The following is a 10532-nucleotide window of genomic DNA, read 5'->3' on the forward strand; positions in this document are numbered from 1 at the left end:
TTCCCCACCTAATATTTTATTATAAAAAGTTCAAACAGCTCGTCCACCGCTGCCGCCTCCTTCTTCTGCCGCTCCTGGAGCTGCTTGTGTGCTCGTTCGGTGCGGACCTGGTACCTCTTTTGTGAAGCGGCAGCTGAGGAGACTCTGGCTCTCGCCATGGCCGACGAAAAGCCCAAGGAAGGAGTCAAGACTGAGAACAACGATCATATTAACTTGAAAGTGGCGGGGCAGGATGGTTCTGTGGTGCAGTTTAAGAGGCATACACCACTTAGTAAACTAATGAAAGCCTATTGCGAATGACAATCCATGAGGCAGATGAGGCAGATCAGATTCCGATTTGATGGGCAGCCAATTAATGAAACAGACACACCTGCACAGTTGGAAATGGAGGATGAAGATACAATTGATGTGTTCCAGCAGCAGACAGGAGGTGTCTACTAAAAAGGGGACCTGCTACTTTACTTCAGAACTCTATTCCTACAGACCAAGAATACATTCTTAATTAGAAAACTGCAATTTGGTTCCACCACATCCTGACTACTACAGTATAGTTTTCTCTATTCTTTCATTTTCCCCTTCCCCATTCTTTTATTGTACATAAAGTAACTGGTGTATGTGCACAAGCATATTGCATTTTTTTAACTAAATGGTCAGTGATATGTTTTGATTGACATCAAATGGAGATGGGATGGGGAAAAATACTGGTTCTGTGAAATTATCCCCTTTCTCCATTAGTGGCAAACTCATTCAGCTCTTATCTTTATATTCCAGTAAGTTATTTTGTTCTCACTGTTTTAAACAAAAATTAAACAAACAAACAAACAAAAAAAACCCTGAACTACATAAAAATCCTTACATACCTTGTTTAATTGGAGGAATTTAATTTTTTTCATTTATCATTGTAAAACCAAGGACAATTTTATAACTTTTTTGTACGTAACTGTTACATGTAGGGCAGGCAATCTGTCTTTAAGTAGGGGTAAATTACTCTCCCCCCCCACTTCTTATCCCTCTATAGAGTCCCTCCTTCCTCCATTCTTGCCCCTTTCCCACTTCCTATCAGTGAGATCATTTGTCCTTTGGTTTTTTGAGATTGGCTTATCTCACTTACCATGAAAAGATTCCTAGATAGTTTTCCCTTCAAGTCAAGTGTCTTGTTGTTTAAATAAACTTCTAGTTTTAAAAAAAAAAAAAAAAGTTCAAATAGAAAAACAAAGAATCTTCCAGTGAACACCAATCCAGCCATCAATATCAATGGCCAACATACTCCTGAAGAAAAGTGAGATAGAATAAAATAGCCTGATACCAGTACAAAGATAGGCATGAAACAGGCCAGTAACTGACAATAAATTATAAACCTGGTGTGTCAGAAGGAATGTTGCATGTTGGAAAATGGAAAGAGATAGTGTGGTGTGCCCTTCCATAAATTTTGCTAAGAAGCTGGGCGCAGTCCGCACGCCTGCAATCCCAACAATTCGGGAACCTGAGGCAGGAGGATTGCAAGTTCAAGGTCAGCCTTTGCAACTTAGCGAGACCCTGTCTCAAAATAAAATATAAAAAGGGTTGGGGATATGGTTCAGTGGTTAAGAGCCCCTGGGTTCAATCCCTGGTACCAAAGGGAAAGAAGAAAGAAAAGAAAAGAAAAAAGAAAATTGAAAAGAAAAGAAAAGAAAAGAAAGAAAGAAAGAAAGAAAGAAAGAAAGAAAGAAAGAAAGAAAGAGAAAAAAATTTTTTGCTAAGAAATCAGTTTAACCACTAGGAAAAGGAGTCAAATTGAACCCCTATTGCATATCATAGACAGAAAATCAGTTCCATCTGAATTAAAGAACTAAACATGAAAAGTAAAACTTCAGACATTTTTAGAAAGAAACATGACTATATTTCAAGGTCAGAAGAAATTCCTTATGACATAAAAGTAAGATTGTAAAGGAAAAGGTTGAATATATCCAAAACAATAGGAAAACTCTTTTGTTAACGAAAACAGTAGAATAAAGTGGCAGGAAAGGCCCCAAACTGGGAAAAGATATTTGCAACCAAATGATTCATACAAAGAATAAGTAAATATATAGATATGGGCCTAAGAAACAAATGGCATTGGACAAAAAAGGAAACAATGACCAATAAAAACAAAAAGATAGCTAAGGGAATATTGTGGTATCTTTATGTGTGGAATATTATACAACAGAAAAAATAATGAACTAGTTATGAGGAGGAGCACCACAGATGCTGAGCACAAAAACATCTCCAAATAATACTTACTAGCTAAGGTCAAAAACATCAGGACTCCTAAGATCAATGCACAAATATCAGATGTGTTTTTATATACCAGTAACAATTTAAAAAGGAAATTAAGACAATTCCACTTGCAATAGTATCTGAAATAATTAAATACCTTGGAATGAATGAAAACAAAAAGATAAAAAGCTCATGTACTATAAACTACAAAATCTTGCTGAAATAAAGTAGACCTAAACAAGTGGAGAGACAAACTAATGAGTTGTCACTACAGATTCAATGTAGTCCCTATAAAAATACAATTTTTTTTGATGGTGCTAGGGATTGAGCCCAGGTCTTCACACATGCTAGATAAGCATTCTACCACTGAACTATATCCCCAGTCCTTTACATTTTTAATACTAAGTTTCCCAGGCTGGTCTCAAACTTGTGATCCTCCTGCCTCAGTCTTCTTTTCTGTATATATTTATATATATATATATATTTTTTTTTAACTTGTCAATGGACCTTTATTTTATTTATATGTGATGCTGAGAATTGAACCCATTGCCTCACATATGCCAGGAAAGTAGTCTACCACAGAGCCACAACCCCAGTCCCTCTGCCCCAGTCTTTTGAGTAGCTGGAATTACAGGCATGTGTATGCCCGACTAATCCCTATTGAAATTCTTTTTTATGGGGGAGGGGGTAATGGGGACCAACCATTTTTATTTTTTACTTTGAGACAGGGGTCTTGGTAGTTGCCTAGGGCCTTGCTAAATTGCTGAGGCAGACCTCAAACTTCCAGTCCTTCTACCTCAGCCTCCTCAGTTGCTGGGATTACAGGTGTGTAGCATCACATACAGCTCCTATCAAAATTCTAATGATCTTTTTGAAGAAATGGGAAAATGCAACCCAAAATTCATATGGAACTGCAAGGGGTCCTGAATAGCAAAATATATTGAAAAAGAAGAGGAAAGTTAGAAGACTTACTCTTACTATAAAACTACAGTAAACAAAACAGTGTGGTACTGGCATAAAAACAGACATCTACACGAATGGAAGAGAATTCAGAGTTCAGAAATAAACCCATGGAATTGATTTTTGACAAGGTGCCAATACCTCAATGAGAGAAAGAACAGTTTCTTCAACAAATGGCTCTGAATATTTACATGCAAAGTATATAGCTGAACCCTTACTAACACCATATACAAAAATTAATTCACAATGGATCAACAGTAAGAATGTAAACTGGTGTAATTTAAATGTGAAGAACAGTATGACAATTCCCCCAAAATGGAAAATCATATGGGTTAATGAAAACGTAGGGAAATCTGAAACTTGTCCATTGCTGACAGTTTCTCACAAAGTTAAACATAGAATTGACATAAGCCAGCAATTTCACTTCTAGGTATGCACCCAAAAGAATTAAAATCAGGGACTCAAATACTTGTATCCACCTATTTACAGTAGGGATACACAATACCCAAAAGGAAGAAACAACCCAATTGTCCATAAACAATAATGGATAAACAATTCAGGATTTACATACAAACGGAATAACACTGAGCCATAAAGAGGAATAAAGTACTGATATATGCTGCAGCATAGATGAACTTTGAAAATATTATACTAAGGCTGGGTGCAGTGATATACATCTATAATCCCAGTGGCTCAGGAGGCTCAGGCAGGAGAATCACACATTCAAAGCCAGCCTTGGCAACTTAGTAAGGCCCTAAGCAATTCAGTGAGACCCTGTCTCTAAATAAAAACTAAAATGGGCTGGAGGATGTGGCTCAGTGGTTAAGTGCCTCTGGGTTCAATTCCTGGTATCAAAAAGAAAAAGGAAAAAGAAAACATTATACTAAGAAGCCAGATATAGAGGATCACATATTTTATAATTCCATTTATATGAAATGTCCAGAATAGGCAAATTCATAGAGACAGCAGACTGGTGGTTGGAAAGCTGGGGGGAAATGATGAGTGATTGCTTAAGGGATACAGAGTTTCCCTTCAAGGTGATGAAAATGTTTGGAACTAGATAGAGGTGATGGTTGCACAACATTATTAATGTGTTAAATGCCATTAAAATTTTCACTTTAAAATGGTTAGTTTTATGCTCTGTGAATTTTACCACATGAAATAAGACCCAACATGCAGGATTGACTATATTATTTAGGGATATGGTCAAATGGAATAAAACTATGAAGAAAATAAAGGCAATAAGCCTGGTGTTGTGGCACACACTTATAATCCCAGCTACATGGGACCTGAAGCAGGAGGATCCCAAGTTCAAGGCCAGCCTGGAGACTTAGCGAGACCCTGTCTCAAAATAAAACAAATTTTGAAAATGGCTGGGGATGTGGCTTAGTGGTAAAGTGCCTCCAGGTTGAACCCCCAATACCTAAGAAAAATAATAAGTTGCAAATGTGTACTCTAGAGGTTCTTTGCTACCTTTGGAGAGTCTTACTTCTCCCATTCTATGAACATCCCAGCCCGTTTCTCAGCCCCAATGACAGTGCTACACACCTGTCATCAGTCAGGTTGTTGGCTCCATGATATGCCTATCCTTTTTCCCACTACTTTCTCCTTGCCCCTGTTCCACCCAGGGGTTCCTGATAACCCTCCCCCCAGCATATATCCCAACCAGACACAGATCCTTGCTCACAATTGTTCCTTCCTAGGAAACATTTCTACATACTTACTAATACCCACATCCTAGGCTTTTGTCAGTAGGAGCTGCCACTCCTTGCAAACCAGAGGTACCCTATGAACTGTCTTCCCATGAGAAAGCCCTTGGTTATCCTGGAGAACAAGAACTTAAGGATGTCCTCTCAATGTGGGTGGGTGTAGCCCAGCCCAGCCAGGGCCCTGATGCTGTGCAGTGGGATTTGTGGGCATGTGAAGGAGCTGTGAAACATGGAGTAGGATGGGGTGAGGAGAGCGTAAGCCCAAGAAGGGAGGCAACGAGGGAACAAGGATCAGAAATTGACTGCAAGAACATGAGGGACCTGGAGGCCCTGCCAGAGAGGAGCAAGCGAGGGGAACTAGGAGTTAGTTCACCCCACTACCAGGAATGGACAGACAGGATGCTCAGCTCTTTGGGCCCCCTCAGAGGAGTTAAACCCACAGATCCCAACCTGCTTGACTTCTGGGACAAGATGTAGAGTGAATGAGGAGAGGATAGTCACTCTTTTACCATGTGGCTCCAGGCAAGCCACCTCCCTATTGGTCTGTGTCCCCAGCTATAACATAAGAACTTGGACAAAAGGATTTGGAAGGACTTTTCATCAGACATTCTGTGATTCCAAATAGCTTGTTTCTTGGAATACAAAGTTTCCTGGCCCTAGGTTGTGACCTATGTGGAGGGGACCCCAATTCCTATGTCTCTTCTTAAGCCCTAAAGCTGTTAATGAAAGGACAAGGCATGGAATGTGTTTCCCAATGGTGGTTGGGATGGGGTGGTGGAAAGTTTTAGAGAAATAGGATACACAGTAAGGCCAATGAATTCCATGAACATGGGACCACTTCTGCTCTTCCTTTGCTGGAAATGAGTTAGTCAGTCAGACACCAGGCTGTCCAGATTGCCACGAAAAGGTTTGCCATGAGTCCAGGAATGGTGGTGCTGGCAGAAGACCCAAGGACAGGGAAGGCATATCCACTTCTGGAGTAATTGTCTGTTCCAGAGACCACAAAGAAGGCCAATGTCACCAAGCTACCACCAGGTGGCAGACTGGTCCCTGGAGAATGGGGCCACACGGGAACCCAGGGTTGGGCTCTATTTTGTACAAAAAGGGTCTTTGAGGAAGAAAGTGCCTGACTCACAGAATCACACCACCCATGGTAGCTTCAGGCCCAGTGGCAACAGATTGTCTTAGAAGATCTTAGATGATACCGGATAGTGGTTCATACCTGTAATCCCAGTGGCTTGGGAAGCTGAGGCAGGAAGATCACAGGTTCAAAGCTAGCCTCAACAACTTAGCAAGACCCTGTCTCAAAAAAAAAAAAAAAAAAAAAAAAAAAAAAAAAAGAAGAAGAAGAAGGGCTGGGGATGTAGCTCAGTTGTGATTGTTCTTTGATTGCCTAGTTCCAGTACTACCTCCCTCTACTCATCCTGATGCCCAGAGAGCGTTAGTAACTCACCCTTGATCACACAGGGTAAATGCAGAGTGGCAGCAGCCAACTGTGGTGACAGCAAGAGAAGAGAGGGACAAGAGGGGGCACCTGCTCCCTCCCTGGGCCCAGCCCTCTGGGTGAGTGTCCAGTCATGCCTACAAATGACTTGTTAGGTTCCAGGCACAGGGCAGAGAGCAGTGACCATGATTGGCAGTGGCTCCTGCCCTTGAGAACAGAGAGTGAACCTTAAACACATACACCGCAAGATCATTTTAGGCCATGCTAAGTGCCATTGGAAGGAGATAAAACAGCTCTAGAGAGGAGTTGGGAGCTAGGGGCTACCTCAGTTCAGTTCCAAGAGCAAGAAGTCCTCTCTGAGAGGTGGTATGTGGGTTGATGTCTGAATGGCTAGAATTTCTGGAGGAAGAAACGGGAAGTTCACGTAGAAAACAGCCAATACATTCCTAGATTCCAGCTCCTTTCTGTAAATAATCTCATTCGATCTCATCCCAGTCATTTTGTGGGTAGAAAACTGAGGCACTGAGTTCAGGTAACTTTTTGAGGTGACAGAAACAGGACTTGGACCAAGGTCATCTGGCTCCAGAGTCATCAGGTTCACCCTCATGCCATTCTGCTTCTCAAAGTCTCTGGTGTGGAAAGAACAAACCTGCTGATGGAATCTGAACTCCATCTTAGATGCAGGGGGTAAAAGTAGAAATGGTAGCCCACTCTCTGCATGGGGAGTCTCCAGGCTCCTGCCAGTTAGTGCCAGTGCTAGAGTGGGGTCTCCAACACCCTTCCCACTCTCCTGTCCTCTGGGCAGGGTGTGGAGTCCTGAGGTCCCAGCTCCCTGCCCCCAGCCTTTCTGTTCACAGCTAACTGGGCCACCTTATTCTGAAGGGATTTGACTCTCTGAGACAACTGGAGGCTGGTGAGAAAGAGCTTAGGGATTAGGCAATGATACCCAGGAAGGTAAGGGACTTAATCAGGGGTTCGGGTGTGGGAAGCAAGGCTGGGAGAGGATTTGTGTTTTCACAAATCCTGGGTGGACTGCGGAAGTGAGAAGGAAGTGGAGCTCCCAGGGAGGAGTGGTAAAGGCTCAGTTTCTCACTCTCTTGTGCCTCAATAAACAACCCATGAGAGTAATAAAAATTCCCTCCCCTCAAGTATCTACCACTTTTCCAGCCATTATGTCACTTGGAATTCTTTCTCATAGTCACCCCTGGGGGAGAGAAGTTAGGATGAGTTTTCTCCCCAAGTTACAGGCACGTAGAGAAGGCAGGTGACCTGAGGCAGCTACAGCTCCACATGGCAGGGCTGGGAGGAGGGGAGGAGGCTCCAATTGAGTCTGGGCTATTCTGCCTGGCTGCCCTGAGAGCACAAGAGCTTTCCAGAAAGTTCCCCTGTTCTGGCCCCGTGGAAGTAGAGTGTTCCACAAATATTTGTTGAAGAGTTTAAAAAGACCGTTCTTTCTCATTCTCAAATCACTGTGCCAATCTGTGTGCCACCCCCTCTCCCACTGGCATCACCCGATCTGAGGTCAGGGCATGGGGGAGGGGGCTCTGATCTTGAAGCCAATGCCCTCCTTTTAGAGAGGAGGCCCCAAAGGCCCAGGGGGCACAGACAAGCAGCCTCAAAGGGACCTGCGCACATGCTGGTTTCTGAACAGTCACTGCAGAACATTAATTTCAGGGACATGGTTGCTCTTCCCAGTGCCAGGAGTTGCCTCCCCAAAGAAGCGAAACCTCAGGCTGCTAACTTCCAAAACTTGGACTCTAACCCCCACGCTCCTCCTAGATCTCTGTACTCCAACAGCCTCTTTTCAGTTGTTCACACTTTCCCATGTTTCTCTCACCACAGTCCCAGCAAGGTATATTCTGAACCACACACTCCATTACAGAAGTTTCTCACCTCCAGCCTGCCTGACCCAGGGCGCCAGGTTCTTCCTGTTGGGCCAGGCTGTCTTCTCCACCACAATATAAAGGAGTCTGGGTCGAAGTCAGGAGAGAGGGACCTCTGGATGGCAGAGGTCATTGGGTAGTTCAGGAAATTCCTGCAAGCAACATTTGATTAGGGACCTGAGGACTGAGGAGGACAAGGCAGGAGGAATAGGATAGAACAAGAACTCTGACAAAGGAGGGCAGACATATGTTTGGGGGATGGAGGGGAGTTTCTTTGCCTGAAATTAAAGTGTGTGAAAGGGATGCTGGGAAGAGATGGGAGTAGGCCTTGAATGCAAGTCAGTGGGGCTAGGTGGACTTCTGAAGGAACTGGGGAGCCACTGAAGGTTCTTGAGCAGGAGTGCAGCAAATTTTCTACCAGATAGGGAGAATTGTAGGGCAGGAATTGGGGAATGGAAAAAAGGTGAGGGTAAAAGACTAAAAGAGTCTCTTCTCATTTGAAGGAGTTTACCAGATTATTTATCTAGGATCAATATTATCAAATGAACTAGTTTTTTCACAGTGGGCCAGACATAGGTAAGTCTCAGTGGAAGAAGGTAAACTGGGCAGCCACAGAACCTGAGAGGGTCAAATTGGAGGGAGAATTCTTCACTTAGGTTTTTATCTCACTTGAGTGAGAAGCTAGATTTGCAAGTGCATTGTAAACTGTACAGCAGTGGATCAACCTAAGGGACTGTTTCTGCTGTTTTTCTTTGAATAAAGAACATCCTGCCCTTGTAAGGGTCTTAAATAAAGATCTTAGTCACACATCCAGTAAGAAAAGCAGCCCTGCCCTGCCCCAAGTCAGAAGCCTGCAAACTCTAACTACCTGAAAACTCTTTGCAGAGGTGGGACTGGGGACCTCCCAGACACAGGGCTGGATTCTTTATCTTCATTCTGTGCCCTGCAGCAGTTCTCTATGGTAGAGGCCACACCAGGGGCAAAGTCCTTCCTAGTGTCTTTTAAACGGTCTGCTGCAGCCTGCCTCTGCCTTCTTGCCTCTATGTGAGGAGATAGATCATAGGCATTCTGTTTTCTACCTTCCCAGAGACATGAGTTTTGACGTAGCCAGGGCATGACTCTTGGAGATGGGATGCCCGTACCCTGCTAGCTCTGTGGTAGCCCCAGTCGGGCAGGAAGGGGAAGGTATGACTGTCCTTCTTCTGTGTGCCAGGCACTGGGCACTCCATATCTGTCATGCCATTAACAACTTCAGACATTCTTTGGACCTCAGTTTCCCCAGCTGTTAAATGAATGGTCTTTGCTTAGCTCTCCCTTGCCAGGCCTAGCACATGGCACTATGTTGGCATTCATGTATTCAACATACATTTATTAACAATCCCTGTGTACAAGGCACTGGGGAGGGACTGCAGGGCTTATGGGGACTTGGGTCAATGAAACAGGGCCCTGTGCCCAAGGACTTCATGGTACAGTATGGCAAATGCTATTAAACAAGGCCATGTCAAGGATCTGAGTGTCCCTATCTACTCTTATTTCTGCCTTTCTGGTTGTAGTCGTACTTCCAACCAACCATGAAAACTTAGTTCTTGCCACTGTGCTGGCATGGAACAAATGAGTCTTCCTTCCATATCCCCTCCTACCCCGTATTTTAAGGCCCAAGTTAAATACCACTCCCTCCATGAAGCCTTCTTGAATTCTTCAATCCAAATCAAATTCTCAAGCCATGTGTGGTGGCACACGCCTGTAATCCAGGAGGCAGAAAGGTCACAAGTTCTAGGTCAGCCTCTGGTAAGAGGCTGTTTTTAAAAAAGGTGGTGTGGGGGATGCGGTGCAGGGACTAAGGACATAGCTTGGTGGTAGAGCCCTTGCCTAGCTCCTGGGTTTAATCCCCAGCACTGCTAAAACAGAAACAAAAACAAAAAGCAAATTTTGCCCTATCTAAACTTCCAGACACTTGCTGCCTGTGGTAGGGACATTTATCTTGTTTTTGCATTTTAATTGACAGGTACTATTTCTTATCTTTGGAGGTGCAGGGTGGTGTCCTATTCACTTCTGGGTCCCAAAACAGTGTCTATGGCCTGGCACAGTAGGAGGAAAGAGTGACCTGAGGCACATGACCAGGTACTACCACAGAGGTAGGATTAAAGTGACAGGGAACCCAGGGAGAGAGGGAAGGCTACTGAGTTCTGAAAGGAGGAACTGGCTTTATTGTGTGGGGAAGTGGAAGTGACGAGAGTGTAGCTAGACAATCAGATGGCATAGGGTGGACCACAGGCTGCTGGGCTGCGACTGCCAAGAGCA

General features: G+C 43.7%; 1 long non-coding RNA gene and 1 pseudogene across 1 annotated transcript; one reads left to right on the forward strand and one right to left on the reverse strand.

Annotated features, from left to right (window-relative positions):
• Positions 1 to 48: 48 nt before the first annotated feature.
• On the forward strand, positions 49 to 623 carry LOC124990981 (small ubiquitin-related modifier 2-like; annotated as a pseudogene).
• A 3380-nt stretch (positions 624 to 4003) lies between these two features.
• Positions 4004 to 6472, reverse strand: LOC124990982 (uncharacterized). Its single transcript, XR_007109853.1, has 3 exons — positions 6358 to 6472; positions 6127 to 6203; positions 4004 to 5891 (listed from the first exon to the last, which is right to left on the reverse strand). It is a non-coding gene; the product is annotated as an uncharacterized LOC124990982 (long non-coding RNA).
• Between the last annotated feature and the right edge of the window lie 4060 nt (positions 6473 to 10532).

This window comes from Sciurus carolinensis, chromosome 8, assembly GCF_902686445.1.
Source record: "Sciurus carolinensis chromosome 8, mSciCar1.2, whole genome shotgun sequence".
Classification (NCBI taxonomy): Eukaryota; Metazoa; Chordata; class Mammalia; order Rodentia; family Sciuridae; genus Sciurus; species Sciurus carolinensis.